The 19,468-nt window shown below is 43.3% G+C and overlaps 1 long non-coding RNA gene across 3 annotated transcripts in view; it reads left to right on the top strand.

The window, feature by feature from the left end:
• The window catches only part of LOC146797735 (uncharacterized), a 203,887-nt gene that overhangs the window by 102,991 nt on the left and 81,428 nt on the right, over positions 1 to 19,468 (top strand). For 2 of the 3 annotated variants that reach the window (XR_014968521.1, XR_014968522.1), the window contains exons 3-4: positions 8,341 to 8,405; positions 10,040 to 10,653. This is a non-coding gene — a long non-coding RNA (uncharacterized LOC146797735). Of the gene's footprint in view, positions 1 to 8,340; positions 8,406 to 10,039; positions 10,654 to 19,468 lie in introns of those variants that run through there. The other variant, XR_014968523.1, reaches the window with a different exon arrangement.

Below are 19,468 nucleotides of genomic sequence, written 5' to 3'. Positions count from 1 at the left end.
AAAAACCTTGAGGCAAGCCAGGCCTTACAGAAAGCTTGGCATGACCAAAAGGCTGTCTTGGTTGAGTTTCAGCCAGGACAGAAGGTATGGGTGTTGGAGCCAGTGGCCCCAGCAGCACTCCAAGACAAATGGTCTGGACCCCATACAATCCTGGAAAAGAAGGGAGAGGTCACCTACTTGGTAGACCTAGGAACTCCCAGGAGTCCCCACAGGGTACTCCATGTTAACAGGCTTAAAGCATATGTTGACAGGGCAGACATGGGCTTGCTCATGGCTACAGATGAGGGACAGGAGGAAGAGAGTGACCCTCTCCCAGACCTATTGTCTCAGAACCCTGAAGATGGCTCAGTTGAAGGAGTGACCCTTGGAGGCAACCTCACTGCCCATCAGCAGACTGAATGTAGACAGGTTCTACAATCATTTTCACATATGTTTTCCTTGATACCTAGTCAAACTGACTGGTGTACCCATGTGGTGGACACTGGTGACAGTCTGCCTGTAAAGACCAAGCTTTACAGACAACCTGACCACGTCAGGGACTGTATAAAGGCTGAGGTACATAAAATGCTGGAATTGGGTGTCATTGAACCCTCAGAGAGCCCCTGGGCTAGCCCAGTGGTTCTGGTCCCCAAACCTCACACCAAAGATGGCAAGAGAGAGATGAGGTTCTGTGTGGATTACAGAGGACTCAATGCTGTCACCAGGACAGATGCACACCCTATTCCAAGGGCAGATGAGCTCATAGACAAACTAGCTTCTGCAAAGTTTTTGAGCACATTTGACTTAACAGCTGGCTATTGGCAAATCAGATTAGCTGAGGAGTCTAAGGCCAAAACAGCATTCTCAACCCCAGGTGGGCACTACCAGTTTGTGGTGATGCCCTTTGGTCTGAAGAATGCACCTGCCACCTTCCAAAGGCTGGTGAACCAAGTCCTTACTGGGTTGGATGACTTTTGCGCAGCATATCTTGATGACATTGCTGTCTTTAGCTCCACCTGGGAGGATCACCTGATCCACCTGAAGAAGGCTCTTGAGGCTCTGCAAAGGGCAGGCCTCACTATCAAGGCTACTAAGTGCCAGATAGGGCAGAGTAAGGTTGTATATTTGGGCCACCTTGTAGGTGGAGGCCAAGTTCAACCACTGGAGAGTAAGATACAATCCATCAAGGACTGGCCCCTCCAACCACCCAGACTCAAGTTCGAGCTTTCTTGGGCTTGGCTGGGTACTACAGGAAGTTTGTTAAGAACTATGGGTCCATTGTGACTCCTCTTAATGATCTGACATCCAAGAAGATGCCCAAAAAGGTTCAGTGGACAGTGAGCTGTCAAAAGGCATTTGATGACCTGAAGGAGGCCATGTGCTCTGCACCTATCCTGAAAAGTCCCGACTACTCCAAAGAGTTTATTGTCCAAACAGATGCTTCTGAGTTGGGTGTGGGAGCTGTGCTGTCACGACTTAATGTAGATGGTCAAGACCAACCCATTGCTTTTATTAGCAGAAGGTTGACCCCCAGAGAGAAGAATTGGTCAGCTATTGAGAGGGAGGCCTTTGCTGTGGTGTGGGCCCTGAAGAAGCTGAGGCCATACTTGTTTGGCACTCACTTCAAGATTCAGACCGACCATAAGCCCCTCTTGTGGCTAAATCAGATGAAGGGTGAAAACCCCAAACTGCTTAGGTGGTCCATTTCCCTACAGGGGATGGACTTTACAGTGGAGCACCGGCCAGGTACTGACCATGGGAATGCAGATGGTCTCTCCAGGTACTTCCACTTAGGACATGAAGACGAGACTGGTCAAGGCTAGTTTAATGTCCCAGCGTTTGGGGGGGGGGGGTTGTGTAGGAGAGTAGGGTCTGCTATCCTATGGTCACCCCAAATTTTTGCTTTTTGCTTCACTGGTTTTTGACATATTGAGGCTGTGGGCCTGCCAATCAGACCCCCAGCCTGCTGTTCTCTCTACTAAATTAAAACTATGCACCCTAGGTGCATAACCAATTGGAAGTGGATCACCCTGTCAGCTCCTGTACCAGTGTACACTAGGTACCCAGGGCATTGGTGTACCCAAGGCCTGCCAGGGGCTGAAGCATGTATTATGCCACCCCAGGCTTCGCCTAACAATTTGACACAACTGGCTGATCACTCAGCTGGGGTAAGTTGGTGTAATCACCTCTTACTAAGGTGTAGTATACCTATACCTAACCTTAAATGGGACACCTGGTAACCTATAAGTCACTCCTATGGCAGGCCTTAACAATCCTGAAGGCAGAGTGCTTGGTTCCATGTGAGATGGTGCTCTGGCATGAGCCGGGCCTGTCTGCAGTGGTCGGAACAACTTCCTTCTACTGTTTCCAGATATCGTCATACCATATACTCTTAAGTGCATTATGAACCTCGCGGTTAAATGCTATCTTTGGTTTGGCTTTATCAAAACATGTCGAGTAAGGTGTCATACGAATTGGAATACTAACCCCTCGCCAATTCTGGCGACGGGGTTAGCATTCCACCCTTCTAGAGGGACACGACATGTACAATACCTGAAACCCGGGTAAAATCAGACATAGCCTCAGCTCCACAAAATGGATGCTGCCACCACAGACACAAGTCTGCCCTCCTGCTGCTGGGAGTCCTTCCAGCTTGGGAGGTGTGGACAAAGGGTTTCCTGCCAGGGGAGGTGCATGCACCACCCCAGACAGGATTTTGTGTATTGGTCAGGTAGGGCTTGAAAGAAACCAGACATGCCTGTGGCTCACAAGGAGCCTCGGTGCATATGCCAGTTCAAACCGGTCCTGGGGCACACCAGTCCCGGGCCTGGGGCGAGCTGGACAAAGGATTGGGGGTGTAACCACCCCCCTTCCTGGTCCCACCCATAGGGAGGGACCTAGCAGGTAGTCCGGCCCCTAGAATCCGCTTAAAGGTAGGAGCTGTGTCCTAAGACTTCAGACATCCTGGAATCAACTTGAAACTAAGAAGAAGACCGGAACTTCGACATTCTGCTGCACAGAAGACTGAAGGAAATCTCCCCTGTGGTCAGGGAGTGACCACCTTGCTAACGCAAGCACCATACAGCGAATCAACGTCTGCTTTGCCGCCGCCTCCCGCCGGAGCCCGAGCCCAGAGACTGACAAGACCTGGACCTCCAGACCTCTCACCGCCCGATCCACAGTCCCTGGAAAGAGGAGACCCGTGGAGGCACCGAGACACGTGGAGCCAGCCATCTTGAAACGACCACGACAAGCTGACAAGTGCAACAACCGAGGCTCCCTCCAAGTTGTGCTTTGGGATCTGAGAAGCCCAACACCCGAGCAGCACCTGCACCAAAGGTGAGCCCTCCAGCATCTCCACGATCTGCGTGGGGCCCTTCTGCATTTTGCCACTCGACGCGCCTAACCGGTTGCTGGCCCGCTGGCTAGTAGCCATCTTGGCGACGAACTTTACGAAATACACCACTGGTCTGGTTGCTCCAGACTGGCCCTTGCTCCCCTCCAAAGGAGCAGTTCTTCTGACCTTGCTGGTCAGAACCATCAGCTTATTTCATCTCCTACAACAATTGCTTTTGCCAAGGCTTGTTTGCTTCGATCAAGTCGCCGACACCGCCGACAGCGAGAGCCTGCGTGGGACAGCTCGTGAACCGACTCCTGGACGTCGTCGACCTCCAGGGACCACGTGGCTGCAGAGACAAGCTACACCTTTCTTCCTGTTTGCACCCGACATTGCCTGGTACCCACCTGGTGCCACGCTGGTCACTGGCTAGTGACTGTGAACACTGTCCCCTCTGCTTACAGGTCTTCAACATCTCCGATCCACTCTTGGATCCACTGCATCTCTCCCGGACCGACCGCCTGCAGCCTCTTTGCCTTCAAGCTCCACGGAACAGATAGAAGAAACCCGACGCACTTCGAGGCCTATGCACCCGCTTCCTGTGGGTGAGGTAAAGCTGGCACACCTGTGCCCAAGTGTAGTATTACATCTCTAGTGCCTGTGTTCCAAATCTTGAGTTCCTAGTCCATCCGGAAGATCCTCCTTGCAGTAACTTTGTACTTTTTACGCACCCATTGAAACCTATGGGAGCACGCGTGTGACTATTTGCTCTGCACACGCCACCCGTGGACCTCCTGGTCACTAACTGAAGTTAGCTCCTTGTAGGCCCAGCGATTCTAGAGGCCCTAGGCCTTTTCCCTTTTCTGTTCGTGGTACTTATACCACTATTTTAGTATATGGTTCGAGCGGCCACCAGGGCCTATCCATATAAAGTGCAACTTCTGTGTATTCTGCTGTAATCTTGTTTGACGATTTGTGCTCCTGTGCTCATAAAGAGACTAGGGGTTACTTTGAGAAATAAATACATATATATTTTGAATATATATCTGTGTGGTGTCCTTTCATTGGTATAAAAGGGGGTTGCATTTGGTAAAACAGCTGGCTTAACACGCTTCACGAGTTTAGCCTCAAAGACTGCTTAGCCTACGCTACCACTAGGGCAGCTAGTCCGAAAAGGTTGACTTACAACCACACCATAAGGGTTGCTTGGCATGGTACAAGGTGATCACTTTAACTAGTGAGCATCATATACCAGGCCAACTTCTCACAACATGAAGTCTATAAATATAGAAAAGGCACATAAGAATAACCTAACATGCACATTATGTGAAGAAGAGAAAGTGTTTTTGAATTTAGTTGAAGAAAGGAGACAGGATTTCCAAAGAAAAGCTGTTGAACAGAAAACTCATATACCACCATGGGCTGAGAAAGAAGGAATTTTTACAGCTGGCAAAGCTCATGCTGTGATGTCCCTAGACTTTGTGAAGAAAGGGAAAACCTGCCTCCATAGATTAAAGGCAGATTATAATAACGTATTTATTGGTTCCAGTGAATGTGAACATACCTTCCTAATTTTGGGGGGTTGGGGACTAAAAGGGGGAACTGATCCAGTATTTCCTGGGGTTTACTACATCTGTGGGAATAATGCTTACTATAAGCTGCCTGCATGGAGGTACGGTAGTTGCTACTTTGGGATTGCATTTCTGAAAATATATCACGTAAAAAGAATCACTGGAAGCAATGAAAACACGAACTAACTAACACGAAGAAAGAGAGCTAGTTTTTCAGAAATAATAGGCAACATATTTGGTGCATTGATACCTTCAGTGGGAGTCATTCTAAATTCACATAGAATCTGTCAATTGTCAACAGTAGTTGATCGTCTCTCGACTGATACTGCTGGGGGTTTCTTGATGATTAATACAGAGATGGTTGTGATTAGGTGTATGATTTTACAAAACCGACTTGCGCTTGATATCTTATTGGCAAAAGAGGGTGGAGTCTGTAAAATGCTGAATGTTGCACTTACATACCTGATAAAAGTAGGGAAATCAGAGGGTATATTAAGAATATTGCAAAACTTCATGAAGATTTGAAACCACTGGAGGTTGACAGTATATGGGAAAGACTAACAAAGAGTATTTCATCAATATGGACTTGGTTTACTGATTTAGGAAAAGGTATTTTAGGTCAAGTAGTTTTTCCATTAGTTGGTATAACAATAATAGTTTTAACAATAATGATATGGTGTAAATGTTGCAGAAACAGAGGGAAGGGAAAAAAGTATGAAGTAAAGGGAAAGAAAAGAAAATATGAAGAAATTCAGTTGGAAGAAATGAAAGGGAAGTTATATAAACGAATGAAAGATTTGAAAAACCAAGATGAGAACAAGAATGAAGAGGAAGGAAAGGGAAATGAGATATGCTAAAGTTGGCATCTGATTGGGATGGCTCAAATTGCCATCAGAGAGGGAATTGATGGAGCAAGGACTTGTAGAAAAGAGACTTGCTCGGATGCAATCCTCTCCTTTAACTTTCTAACATGATATTAATTATATATTGTGTAAAACTAATGCGCACCACATCAAATTAAGGGTTAGAGAGGCTTGCCTATGTGTTTACTAACATAAGTAACTCAAACGAATTTCTAAAATGGCTGCAAACAGGAAATCTTTATTACGCATGAGTCAACTGCGTTTACGCAGTATGACGAGGTGTCGCTTGGAGGGAAATTCTTGCACATGAGAAGAAGATACTAACATGGAGTCTTAAAGACTGACGTGCATGGCACCTGCTTAGCTGAAACAAAATCGAGCTATATTACTAATGCTAATGCGGGGAAAGTATTAATAAATAAAAGGGAATAGAGTAGAGATGGGTGGTATACAGTGAAACTATTTCTGAAAGTGACATTTGTCTTTCTGTCTTTCTTGTTAGTGCGCATTTGGGCCTCTCGTGTGTGTCTAGAGTTTGTTAAACATGTGACCCCCGCGCATGCCTGTTGAAAGTCAGCCCGGGAGAATGACGTGTGAGTCAAGAAGAGGACAAGGACACAGCCTGCCTAAGCCTGGGAAGAACCTGAATGAATAAGACTATATGATCAAATTAACACATTTGTTGCAAATGAGATGTGAATGCGGGTGGGAAAATAAAGATGAATACAAATTAAGGGGATGGGTTTGTTAACAAAGAGCTAACTGAAAAGAATGATATGTAAGCATGGTGTGATGACAATCCCCCCTTGCCTGACCAATCAGAATTAATATTTTTACGATATTGTAATTTTAGTGGGTGGGACATTGAATAGCAAAAGGTATAACTGAGGTAGTTTTTAGTTAGTTGGAGAGACGTCGATGATGAGATGCTGTGAGTCGGGGTGCTGTCGGAGTAGCGAGAGATGCTGATGAAGAATTGAATGCTGAGCCTGTTATCCTAAATTATTATGGCTAGAAAGAAGATCGCAGAAGAATCTCGAGGAGGAAGAGAGTGTCATAGTGGGGTGTGACGCGTCCGTCGGTGTTATAGAGGTCACCTCTCCTGTCCTGATTCCTGTCCTGAAGCCTTTGTCGCCTGATCTATCCAAGGGGACCCTTACCAGCCCTTTGGCCAGGGGGTTGGTCTTCACACCATCCTTGGTAATTATAATGTCCGTGCATTAGTAAATGTTCTTTTCTCTCTGTCCTCTCCGTTCTGAGCGTAAGTCATTGCAAATTTTAAGTATGTGTTGATGATTGATTAATGGAATCTTCCTTCCTATGAGTGACGGCGATTACACTGTATTTTCGAAATGGTTCACATGAAATTAATTTAGATAAAGATTTAAACTTTTCTAGAGTCTGTGGTTATTTCATTATAATAAGAAAGGGTTAATTTACATAATTTCACCATCAACTAGTTCCAACTAATGGTCCATCAACCAGAGGAAAGAACTTTTTCATCAGTGGAAGGTTAGTTAGGAATGGTGAATAACTAATCTTGATTTTGTGATTACCCTCACAAACTTTGACTCCAGTGGTTTACTCAATTGTGTGTGTTTATGGGCCCAGGTGAGTATATGGTATTGGAGTATCTGTTGTTGGTACGCCGCTGGATCAATCCCTTTAAAGTTAATAATAGAAACTCTATACCCAATGGAGCTATCTTTTTGTTTTGAATATTTAGGACGTACTATTTATCTTAGACAATATTACTGATGACAATATAGTGACATACAATCCTTTTGAAGTAGTGAACACATTCTTGGTTTTTCTAAGTTTTGATTATGACTTTGATTCACGGTGTTGATGAGGAGACACTGGGGTGAAATTCCTTAGTGGATAATGAGAGACATGTACTATTTGCAGTGCCTTTGGTGAGGGGAGTTGCTTATCCAAGAATATGTTATTTATCCACCTTCGTCAGTAAATATTTGACCCACAGCCTGTTAGTTCTAAACCCTGTGCTTACGCCCATTCTGTCTATAGTAACTTCTCTGAGCATTCAACATTTTCTGCTGTTGGCTGATTGATTGAACTTCCATCTGTGACTGAGAAATGCAATGAAATATCTGTAATGGCAAAATGGAATAAGTGCAGATAATTACTTTTGTGTTGTGCTTGCACACAGAAGCAGACAAGATACAGGGACACATGCAAAGATATATGAATACAACAAATTCAGTTATCCATACCCACACAGACCGACACCAAACATGACCCCATGAACACTAGCATCAGAGGTACAAACATTAATTTGTACAGAAAACATGCAGTGGCACACATGAAAGAACAAGTATTCAGGTAAATATGCCCCATATACAATAAGATACCTTCATCTACTCTATAAAATGGTAAAGGCAAATCTAGAAATACGTGAATGCAAAGTTTGGCTGGCAAAAAAATAAAAAGACCTCACTCTTGACAGGGCCCTCTTGGTAGCTACGGTCAAGCATGCATGTACGGATAGAATTAACATAATAAAAAATATAATTATTGTTTTGTTATGGCATCAATTTGACTTGACTTGATTTTGCTTTTGTTTTTTTAGGGGATTTCAAGCTTCCTCCTTCATCATTAAGTGCCCACAGGAACCACTGTTTTTTTGTCTAAATTGTAAGTACCCTGATTCCAAGGAGCATATCCGCAACAACCGGCGATAATTATCGCTAAGTGCACTTATCGCTAGGATAATTATCACCGGCTAGCGTGGATTTTTATCGCTGAGATAGCGTGCTATTAGCAACGCTTATCTCAAAAGCGATAAAAATCCTAGTGTTAACTGCCAAACGTGTGATTATCGCTGGAAACCCAGCGATAATCCCATGAAGTTTGGCGATAGCTTGCTGATAGGGCCTCACACACTTAGCCATGATATCCACCTTCCATAGGATATCATGGCTAAGTCAGTTTCAAAGCAGGCGTAAGGAAAGTAGTGATAACAGAGGTTATCGCTTCTTTTCCTGTCGCTATGTTGCTTTGCGTGAGGCTTGATAATAGGAGAAATGTCACTTAGCGACATTTCTCCCATTATCCTGGGGAGGAACGCCCACTTTGCATCTCATTAGAGAAATGGAGATAAGGCAAGGTTTCACTCAATAGCGTAACCTTGCAGATAAGGCGATAAAATTATCGGCGCTTTTTGTCCGAAAACGGTTGCAAAAGCGGTGATAATTTTTTAACGCCTGCTTGCTGGTATGCCCCCATGTGAGTAGGGTATCCCTTGTGTTTTCTTATACACATATCTATTTGAATCTTCTAAAGTTATCAATGGTTTTAAATGTCTGACTTAAGACAGGGTATTTACTAGTGCAATTTATTTCACTATCAGGCTACTTGGTGGTACTGCTGCTTCAATATGTGGTTTTCTATAAAAGCCTTATATTTATATGACCTTACATTAAGATACTGATCTCTTTGTAGTCATATGGGCAAATCACCATCCACTACCCATTGAATCTTTGAAGCTTGTGTTACAAGCCTTTCTTAAGGAAGCCATTGTTTTAAGTTCTAAATGGATGCAAACAATAAAAAAAATCAGCAGATAGATGACAGAAGTGTAGCTATGGAAAAGCGAACTGTAGATGTACAGCTAAGTATTAGTGATGTTCATTATATATTAGGCAGGGTCATTAAGCTAAAATCAGACGCTGCACTGTTAAAAAGCAAGGTGAAAACATGGAAAATCTCAACAGCCATAATAACTTGAGAATCTATGCTCTTCCAGAGGGTGCAAAGAGAGATCATATTTTTGCTTTCCTCAAGACTTTTATTCAATCTTAAGTTGGTCTCTGAGTAATTTCTTCCATTAATTTGTAAGGACCTCACTGACTTGGGAAAAGATCCAATTCAAGTGCCTAACATAATAATCTTGGAGGCATTATTATGCTATTTCTAGAATACAATGAATTAACACAAGTCATTCAGGCCACTAACATGAAAAAACAAATGCTTTGGTCATGTAACATGCTCGATTTTTTATCTCAAGGCTTTGGGAGGGTCATTGCTCATTACAAAAACACATTTCTTGAAGATATACTACATTGAAACAAAGAAGCATGAAATATGGTGTAGCCCATTACTGTTATTTAAAACAATTCAATATTTCAATATTTCTCAAGCCAGTATTACTGTAGGACAATTTTAGGTGCCTTATTGTTATTATAAATAATAATAGTTAATGGGTATTTTTTTGCTTTTTTCATGTTATCAGCATCTCTGACAGCTGTTTCATGCATGTTTTTTTCTAGTTGGGGAACTACTTTATACCCTCTTCTCCCTGTTTCTGGAATACAGGGGTAAGCCAGGAGTGTTACAAGAGCAGGTGACACCTACTCATAGTAAACTGTTAGTCTTGTGCATACTCCATCTACTGTATAACAGGATGAACATCGTAAACTACAGTAGAGCCATTTATTAATATAAATCGTCCTACATTATCTATGGTTTCCTTTTATTTTATCATTCTGAATGTATGCAATTAATTTTATTCTCTATGTGTATTCTATTTTTATTGGATCTTGTCTTTTCTCTTCTATCTCTTCTATCTCTTATTGGTCTTTTCTCTTTTTAGCCTGTTTCACTTCTTCTACTACTTTGTTTGCAGCATCTAATACATATGTTGTATGCAGCCTGCTTGTAATTATGTTTGTTAGTATAGTATTTTGACTTTTATGTATGTATATGCTCAATATTTTGGTAATATACTTACATTATAACTTTCAGTTTTTTGCTAATGCTGTTAATTCTGTATACTCTTTTTATATATTATTATGTTGTGGGTTATCATATTTCTAATGTATTTACTTGATTTATACTGTGATTTACCTTTGTAAAATGAAAATAAAAATGATGAAACTTATTTAAAAAAAAGAGATAGACAGAATATTGTACTGCTGGCTTCACCCCCACAAAGCAACAACAACTTGATGGATGGAATGCTTGAATTATACTCAGCCACCGGCAGTTGCTTGGGGCTGATACCAGTCCATTGTTTTGCACCTACCATTCCATCCCAGTTTGGACCCAGCCATATCCAAAGGGAACAGTCCAGGCCGAACTGTATATTTATACTTTAGTGCGCTACGCCCATAACGGGCACAAGTTACATAAGGCTTTGTGTGCCCCAAGTAAGCATCCAAATGTACGTACATGTGACTAACATATAAGAAAGTGTTGGAGACATGAAGGGATGTAACAAGGTAGAGAAGGACTTGGTGTAATGGCAATTACTAATCAGTAATACAGTCAATACCCCCTTGCCATCTTTCCTTGTTACAGTCCTAACGTGAGAATGTAGCAAGCCCAAGATGGGTATAGAAAACAAGGTGTACCAGCCAAAATATATAAAACATAAGTAATTGCTTAGTATGAGAACCCTGCACCAAGGCCACCAGATAAACAATAAAACATAAGGCCCCAAATCAAAGACGAATGTCCTAAGAGTTAGAAATCGCACTAAGGACTGCCAACCCCTGTGAGACCAAGAAAGCAGAGACATTCAGCTTGCACTGAAAAATAAATGTGTTCATGGTGGGCCAAGTGGCAATCCTGCGTTTATCCACCAGGAAGACAACTTTGTATTTCACCCAAGTGAAAGCACTCTACAATTGGGGTCTACCATACACTCTAAAAGAGAGGAGGCCCCAACCAGTTGATAAATCAGTAATAGAGCAGTCTCCTCCTAGCCACTGAAAGTGGTGAATGCCAGTTTCTGACCCACACAATCCTGGGCAAACATGACAAAAAGGACACAAAAATGTAAGAGTGTGCAACAGATGAGTATACCCTGTGTGCTCCATTGTAAAGAAAATGGAAACTTGACCCAGCCGGGCCAGAGACCTCCTGATTCAGAGTTGGAGCAAACATAAATTGAGATGGTTCAAGTTGCATGAATACCTTTGGTTTGAATATAGAAGAGGGTCATAGAACTGGCCCCTCAAACAGATAACTAGATGAGGTTCACTGGACAGTAGAACTTCCTCGCTGGAGTGATGTCAACCAGTAATATCACCTTATACAAGTCAAGTTAAGGGTCCCAGGGAGGACCCTAGAGGCTCCAAAAGACCTTTGCACCCCAATTATGACTGGTATACTACCAGCCCAAAGTATGGGGGGCAACTTTACTTTGCCTGCATTAAGGTTAAAAGTTTCAGTGCTGTTCCACTGAAAGGGCACAAGACCTAACTTATACCCATCTCTCAGAAAATCAAGAATGAGCAATACATTACAAGATGTTAAGGAGAAGGAATGAGGGGAGCAGTGCTTGGATTATGCCTTGAATGTGGAAGAATACCTAGACTCTTGTAAGCTTCTGGCCACTCCAAAGACCTCACATTTTCAATAATCCTAGCTGTGCAGCCTCTAGGCTATCCGCCTCAATTAAATACATCATTGGAGGCTTGAGGAAGGCCATCAGAGAAGAGAAGACTGCAGAGGTGTAGCCCACTCTGCTACCCAAAGACATAGCATTAGATACCAGGAAGGAGCGAAGCCTACAGGGAGGCAGAGAATGACTACTGCACCCTTTGGCATGATCTTGCCAATTACCTTTGGGGGGGGGGGGAGGAAGCAATACGAATAACAATCCCTGTAACCAAGAGAACAATTAAGAATCTTTATTTGCTCTTTTACCTCCTCCAAAACTCCCAAAATGTGTTCCTGTCCCTACTTGCTATGTACAGGGCTCCATTGCTTCCAACTTGACTTTTGCACCTTAACAAATCAGTACCATCTCACCCCTCCTCCTCGTCACAGCCATAAAACATGAGAGATTCCAGCCTTGGAGACACATGTGCCTTGCAAGCCTAAAAAAGAAAACACCATTTAATTTTGTTTCCACCCACTGCAGGAGCCCGTCCGGTACCCATCTAGTACAGAAAGCATGGGGGGTGGATTGTGTGCATTGTAGAAAGGAGAGGTTCTCTTTTCTTAGGCTTGAAGTCTCTTGACTTGCGTTGTTCTTCACAGATGAGCCCAAATAAAAGCTGAAATATCTGGTACTTTTAGGGGTGCAGTTAACAGTATCACATTAAGAAGGAGGCTGCCGTATTCTCAATAACTCATAACGCCAACACAACGTGAGTTGAAGTTCCTTTATTTCAAGTGAAGCTCTCATGTACAAGGGACCGCCTGGACCTCATTCAACTGACTCGTCTGAAATCTTGACATCTCCTCCCATCATTCTGTCATCCAGAACCGATGATTCCACACCAGTCACGAGGATATCACACATTCCCTTCTGTGAAACAAAACAGAAAATGAGTTTGAATAACATATGTACATTTACTTTTACGATAAGGTCTTATAAGTTTGAATAACATGTGTACATTGACTTCCACATTGAGTGGTTGTCATCAATCTTAATATAACCACATTCATATACCTTGGTATACCAAGGTATATTAATAACCATATTTTAAGACATGACGCAATTCTTATTCCAGCCAGGAGAGTGTCTCATCAGTGTCATCAATCTATCATTCATTTGACCCACACTCAACTCTGTTTTCAATCTCTCCTTAGTGTATGTGTCATTGTGTGTACCTTCATCATCATCTAAGCCTCCTATACCTACTTCCTTAGGCCATAAACATTTCTTCAATACTGATACCTTGCTCATGCTCCATACATTTCCATGAGTCCATTCCACCACATCACTACCCACTCTAACAACTTTCATGGGATCCGTGAACTTGGATTCCCCTGCTCCTACATACCTCTCTTTTCTCACATGAACCCAATCAGCTTGCTGAATAGTTCCCTCACACCTCTGATTAATGGACTTAGCCATAACTTTGTCTCTAATTTGACAATCGGGACTGGCTTTTGTTTCACTACTTTATCTATTACTGACACGACATTTGTCCTCTAATTAAATTTTGTCAACTACATCTAACGGCCATGATTGTTTCATATTGCACCCAGCCAGTCTTCCACGCATCTTTTCAAATGGAGATTTTCCTCCCACATCCCTAGGGGTATTGTGATAATTCCACAACAATTATCTGAGAGTTTCATGACAGTTCTTTCCAGAAGCTACAGCTAACTGCAACCCTTCCTTTAATACCTCTACCCTTCTTTCCACAATAGTATTACTATGTGGATATTATACAGATGTGCGAATGTGTTCAACCCCATGACTTGACAAACAAACGTTAATTTCTAGGGATGTTAACTGGACACTGTTATCCGCCACTTGGAAATCCTTCTCTTTCAAGCACCTCTTTTAAGTAGTAATATTGACAAATAATCAGCAAGAACATTGCTAGCTCCTGGAATATATTTTACATGGAAATGGAAATCTGGCTATCTATATTGCCATTTTCCCACTCTTGGTGTGGCTCTCCGGCACCCACTAGTGGTAAATACCTCAGTAAACGGACGATGATCTGTTCTAGTTCAAATTCTGTGCCATAAACATAATTTCTAAAATACTCAACAGCCCACCAACATGCTAAAGTTTCTTTTTCTAAAGTTGAGTTGTTACTTTTAGCACCTTGTAAAGGCCTTGAGGCAAAGGCTATGTTCACCATTCCCCTATACTGTTCCTGCATTAGTACCGCCCCTAAACCAACATTGCTGGCGTCAGTTGTTATGATTGACTTACAATTGATATCAAATGGCGGTAGTGTGGATGCATTGACAATACACTTTTTCAAATCATTGAATTATTGCTTGCATTCATTACTTCATTTAAACTTACGCCTTAATTTCAGTAATTCTCTCATGTTCACAGTCTTGTTTGAAAAATTTGTAATACATTTGGCATTATATTCTGCTAAACCAATAAATGATCTGAGTTGATCTTTGTCTCCAGGATCAGAGACATTCTCAACAGCTCTAATTAAACTCTCCCTGGGTGCAATACCATGACTAGAAATGTTATGACCTAAATAATCAACAGAATCTCTTTCAAACTTGCATTTTTCTTTGGTTAATGTTAACCCATTATTCTCAAGAATAGTTAAAATCTTTGCCAGTGTCTCAGCATGTTCTTGTTTTTATTTTCCCCACCCCAATATATCATCTTGAAAATACATCACATTATCGATATCTTTGAACAATTTATGCATCATACGTTGAAATTCCGCTGATGCCGAAATTAAACTAAGTGAAGCTCTCATGTAGAAGGGACCGCCTGGACCTCGTCCAACTGACTCGTCTGGAATCTTGACATCTCCTCCCATCATTCTGTCATCCAGAATTGATGTCAAGATTCCACACCAGTCACAAGGATATCACAGAGGCATTATAATGGGAATACATAATTCTGGAAAGCCTCAGCACATTGTTTGCCTGCCCCAGCAGTGTGTACCGGTCTCTAGAAAGTTGTTGTTGTCTTAAGTATAAGGTTACCAGATGACTCCATTTGACTGACGTACATACTTTTCATTCCCTTCCTTGCTTTTACAAATCATTGGTTTAAGATGTCTAAAGCCAATTGGCTCACTTTAACTAAGACAGTTCTGAATTTAGGTCCCGCCTGAGACAGCGCATGCGCTGTGTCGCTTGCAAAACATTTTGTTTACATATAAGGGGCTTAAAGCCTGCCTATTGCTTACCCTTGGCTGGCTTCATTGTCACTGTCATTTGCTTTCTTCTCATTTGTTAGGACACAAGGGCTTCAGGTCCTCTTGTGTGTTTGCCCCTCCCCTGGAATATAGAGGACCAAAGTACTGTATCCTTCCACTGCGCGCTCTTATATTGCCCTCTCGTCTATGAGCTTTTGTGCATCCACGTCGCTCTCTCACCCCTGTGCTTCTAACCAGGGGCGCAACTAGACCCGATCTTCGATGGGGGCTAACACTCCCAGCCAGGGCTGGCCCTAGCACTGGTCGCACACAGTGCAACTGTTATTTTTTTGCCCTCTCCCTCATTTCCTCATTCTCCATTAATTCCCTCACTACCACTCACCAACAATGCACCTCATCTCTCTATAGCATCTTTCTGACAAACATTCAGTTTTTTATAGTGCTACTCATAGTTTCATCACACTCAGTTCTGTGATCTGCATGGTACATGTTTTTTGTAGCAGGCACATAAATCCTCTGCGCTGTATGGGTGGCAGGAGGGCCCATGTGAGTGCACGGTGAGCGATGCAACAGTGTGAGAGTAGGGTAAAAGGAGTGACTGCAGGGTGAGTGGGGTGACCATATGAATTTGGGTGCGGATGTAAGTGCAGAGTGGGATGACTTAATGCATGGTTAGTGATGGGTTTGTTTGAGTGAAATTGCAGATTGAGCAGTGAGGGGGACAAGTGAGAGAAGTGTCACATGAGTGCAGGGTGAGTAGTGTGCTCATATGACTGCAGGGTGAGGTATAGAGTGAATACAGAGTGAACAGCGCAAGTGCATTGTGAGTGCAGAGTGATCACTGAGAGTGCTGGGTGAGCGGGTGAATGGTGTGAGTGCATGGTGATCAGTGTGAGTCTGAAAGTGAAGGGCAAGAATAAGGAGTGAGTTGTCTAAATGCCAGGTGCATTCCCAGAACTTGAAGTAACACAGCATGTTATTAACGGTGGCATAGGGTTTCAGATATAAGTTAAACTATTGCTATTATGGCATTAATCAGGGATCGAGGGTGGAGGAAATAAATAATCTGCTGATCCTGCAACAAACTTCCAGTCTTATGATTAGAGTTGCCAGCTCATTGTTTTGATGTCCCAGACGGTAAAAAACATAAGCAGTCATCTGAAGACGTACTTTCAGCACTTATCTGTGCATACTTCGAACAGCAAATAGAAATAGAAAGCACTTTTAATTGTGTTGTAGGGCTGCCTGAATGTTCCATGACTGATAATGGTAACGAAGACAGAAAAGTCGCATTACAAATGAATACATACTTTTTTATTTATAACCCTATTTAGTGTCAAGACGAGACTTTGCAGTCTCTTTAAACAACACATGGCTGGCATTTTCTTTTGGAAATGCTACTTTATATTCCTTTTCATGAAATGCATTCTCACACTACGGCAGTAAATGTAAAATACAAATGTAAGGAATAGGCAGAGTGGGGGCCCAGGGGGTACTGGAACCAGAAAAAAAAAACTACGCCTTGGTATCCAGTTTACAAAGGTATGTAAATATGCAAATGGTCTTTAAAGACCTGTAAAAAACTCAGGCGTGCCGGAGATAAGACTCCAGACACTGCCCATCTGAGCCCACAGCAGCTCGAGCTGCAGCAGCCCGGGCTGAGGCACATGACATGGGGGCTGAAACCCTTTTAGCCCTATGGACGTTGTGCGCCTGCTTCTAACCCCACCCACACACATGTTACCATCTCTCGCCCTAGAGTTTAAAACACACTCTGTGACATACAATCCCACACGGGCGCCAACTAAAAATCTCCCCTTCAGCTTGTTTCGATGGCTCACGCACTATCTCCCTCTACAATAAGGGCAAAGCCCTGATCCAAGCCAAAGACACTTATCTCTCTCTTTCCATTCCTGCTCTCCATCCCTGGCATTGCTATCCCCCAGACTCCTCATCTAACTTCTCCCTCAATTCTCCCTTGCCTCCCCTTATCCACCAGGATACCAGTTTGCAGTCCTCCTTCGGGCCCAGACACCCCCCCCCCCCGGCAGTCCCATTCCCCTCCTTCACCGCTGCTTACCCTCCCCCCAATCCCTGCTTCCCCATCTGGGATGCTTCCCTTATCACTCCTTCCCAGCCAATGGCCTGCTCCATCTTCTACAGCCCTATGCCATCCTGGAATTCTGCAGAAACCTTCCCCCTCGCCATGTTAACAACCCCCCTATCCAATCCATCTTTCCAACATCCCGACTTCCCAGCTCTCAATTACTTTTCAATCTTATGCTCTCCCTTCTTCTCCACCCCTCCCTTCTTCCCCCTCCCCGCTCCCTTTATCATGAATCCTGTGCAATCACATTTCATTTATCTTCACCCCCTCAACACTCAAGATCTGCTGTTTGATCCTCTATCCCCTTATGACAACCTCCTCCCCCACCTTTTCCCCAAATCTAGCAGAACTTTACACTTTCTATAACCACCAGCCGGAGCTGCCATCCTGTTCATGCCTGTTTCCAGCCCCCATACACTCTCTGTACCCAGCCTGCGCACCTTCTCCACCTCTTCCACTTCTCTCCCCCAACTTTCTGCCTTCTTATGACCCACTTCTATCTCCTCCCCATCCTCCCACTACAGACCTCACCGTTTTCTCCTTCAGCTAGAAGCCAATACTTCTATTTTATTAAATGTATGCCCAGATAATTATCTCTCCTCCTCAGCTGCACCGACAATTACTTACAGTCAACATCCCTTGACGAGTCTCCCTCCATTCTATATTCCTACAACCACCCCCTCTTCATACTCTCCCTCTCAAGTTGAACCCCCCCAACCCATCAAACAACCCTACATTCCATTTCCAGCTCTGCTCTCCTTAGAAAATAAACTAGGACTTCTCATCTCTTCTATCTCCCAGCTTGAAACTACCATCTCCCACCTAAGTACTAAAATGTCCACTCTTCCCACCTCCCTACTTTCCTTGGCGAGCACTCACTTCCCCAAACTCCCGAGGTGTACCCAGCTCCCATGCCCTAAAAAAGCCTCACACAATCTGTCACCAACTGACATTTCCAACTTATTGGCTAGCTACAATTCCTCAAACTCCAACCCACATACTTTCTCCTCTCCAGCTAACGCTAATCACTGCACTATACCAACCATCTCCCTCACCCGCACCAAACATTAACCATCTTCAATCCAGTCACCTAGTCTCAGGAACATTACCCCATCACCTCTAACAGCCCTGACTCCCCCTTCACCAAAACAGCCATCTCAGAGGTTCTTTGTCTGCTACACAACTGTAGATCCACGAACAAACACAAGCTGGAAATTTCAGACATCATTAATCTTTACAGCCTGAGTATACTTTTCCTCACTGAGACCTGGCTCAATAACACTTCCCATATTTCTTTCGATCTTCTGCTCCCCACTGACTATTCCATTCTCAGGAATGATTGAGAAGTTAAAGTCGGGGGAGGTTTAGCAGTTATCTTCAGGAACTCCATTCATCTCAAAGCTTTTCCCCGAAGCTCTTTCCGCACCTTCAAATGCCTTTTTCTGGAGCTTCAAGTACAGCAAAACTCTCCTGTCGGGTTTCATACCATCTATCAACCACCTGGTGACAGCCCTGCCTTCACAGAGGATTTCACTGACTTTGCGAGCGACCAATACTCGCAAAGCGACAAACAGATCTTTATTGGAGACTTTAATCTTCAATGGGGCAATCTGGAAGATTCAGCGGCCAACAGGCTTGCACTTTTCTCTTAGGAAATGATCTTGTTCAGCATAACACAAAATCGAAACATTGTAAGGGCTCTATTTTTTTTTTGTAAATCGTTTTATTTACAAGAAAGAAAAAAATAAACATAAATGAATCTCAAACAAAATAGCTGCAGTCTCAAACCGTAGAATAATCACTGAAGAATAGAAGGTACATTCAAAGTAAATCAATACCTTGGGTCAAAAGCAAGTCAGTTGTATCATCATCCCATGTAACAAAGAAAGGTTTACAGTGTCTCAATCTCCACTGTAGCAGAGGGCGCATCATCAAATGGAGTACAAATAAAATCTCTACTCTTGTTCCAGGGGCCCCATATTTTAGTCCATTTGCCGGGGCATCCCCTGCTTTCATACACCGCTTTCTCCGCTTGCTTA

The sequence above is a fragment of the Triturus cristatus genome, chromosome 9 (genome assembly GCF_964204655.1).
Source record: "Triturus cristatus chromosome 9, aTriCri1.1, whole genome shotgun sequence".
NCBI lineage: Eukaryota > Metazoa > Chordata > Amphibia > Caudata > Salamandridae > Triturus > Triturus cristatus.
The sequence above is the reverse complement of the archived record's forward strand: the minus strand, read 5'-3'. Positions and strand labels throughout refer to the sequence as shown.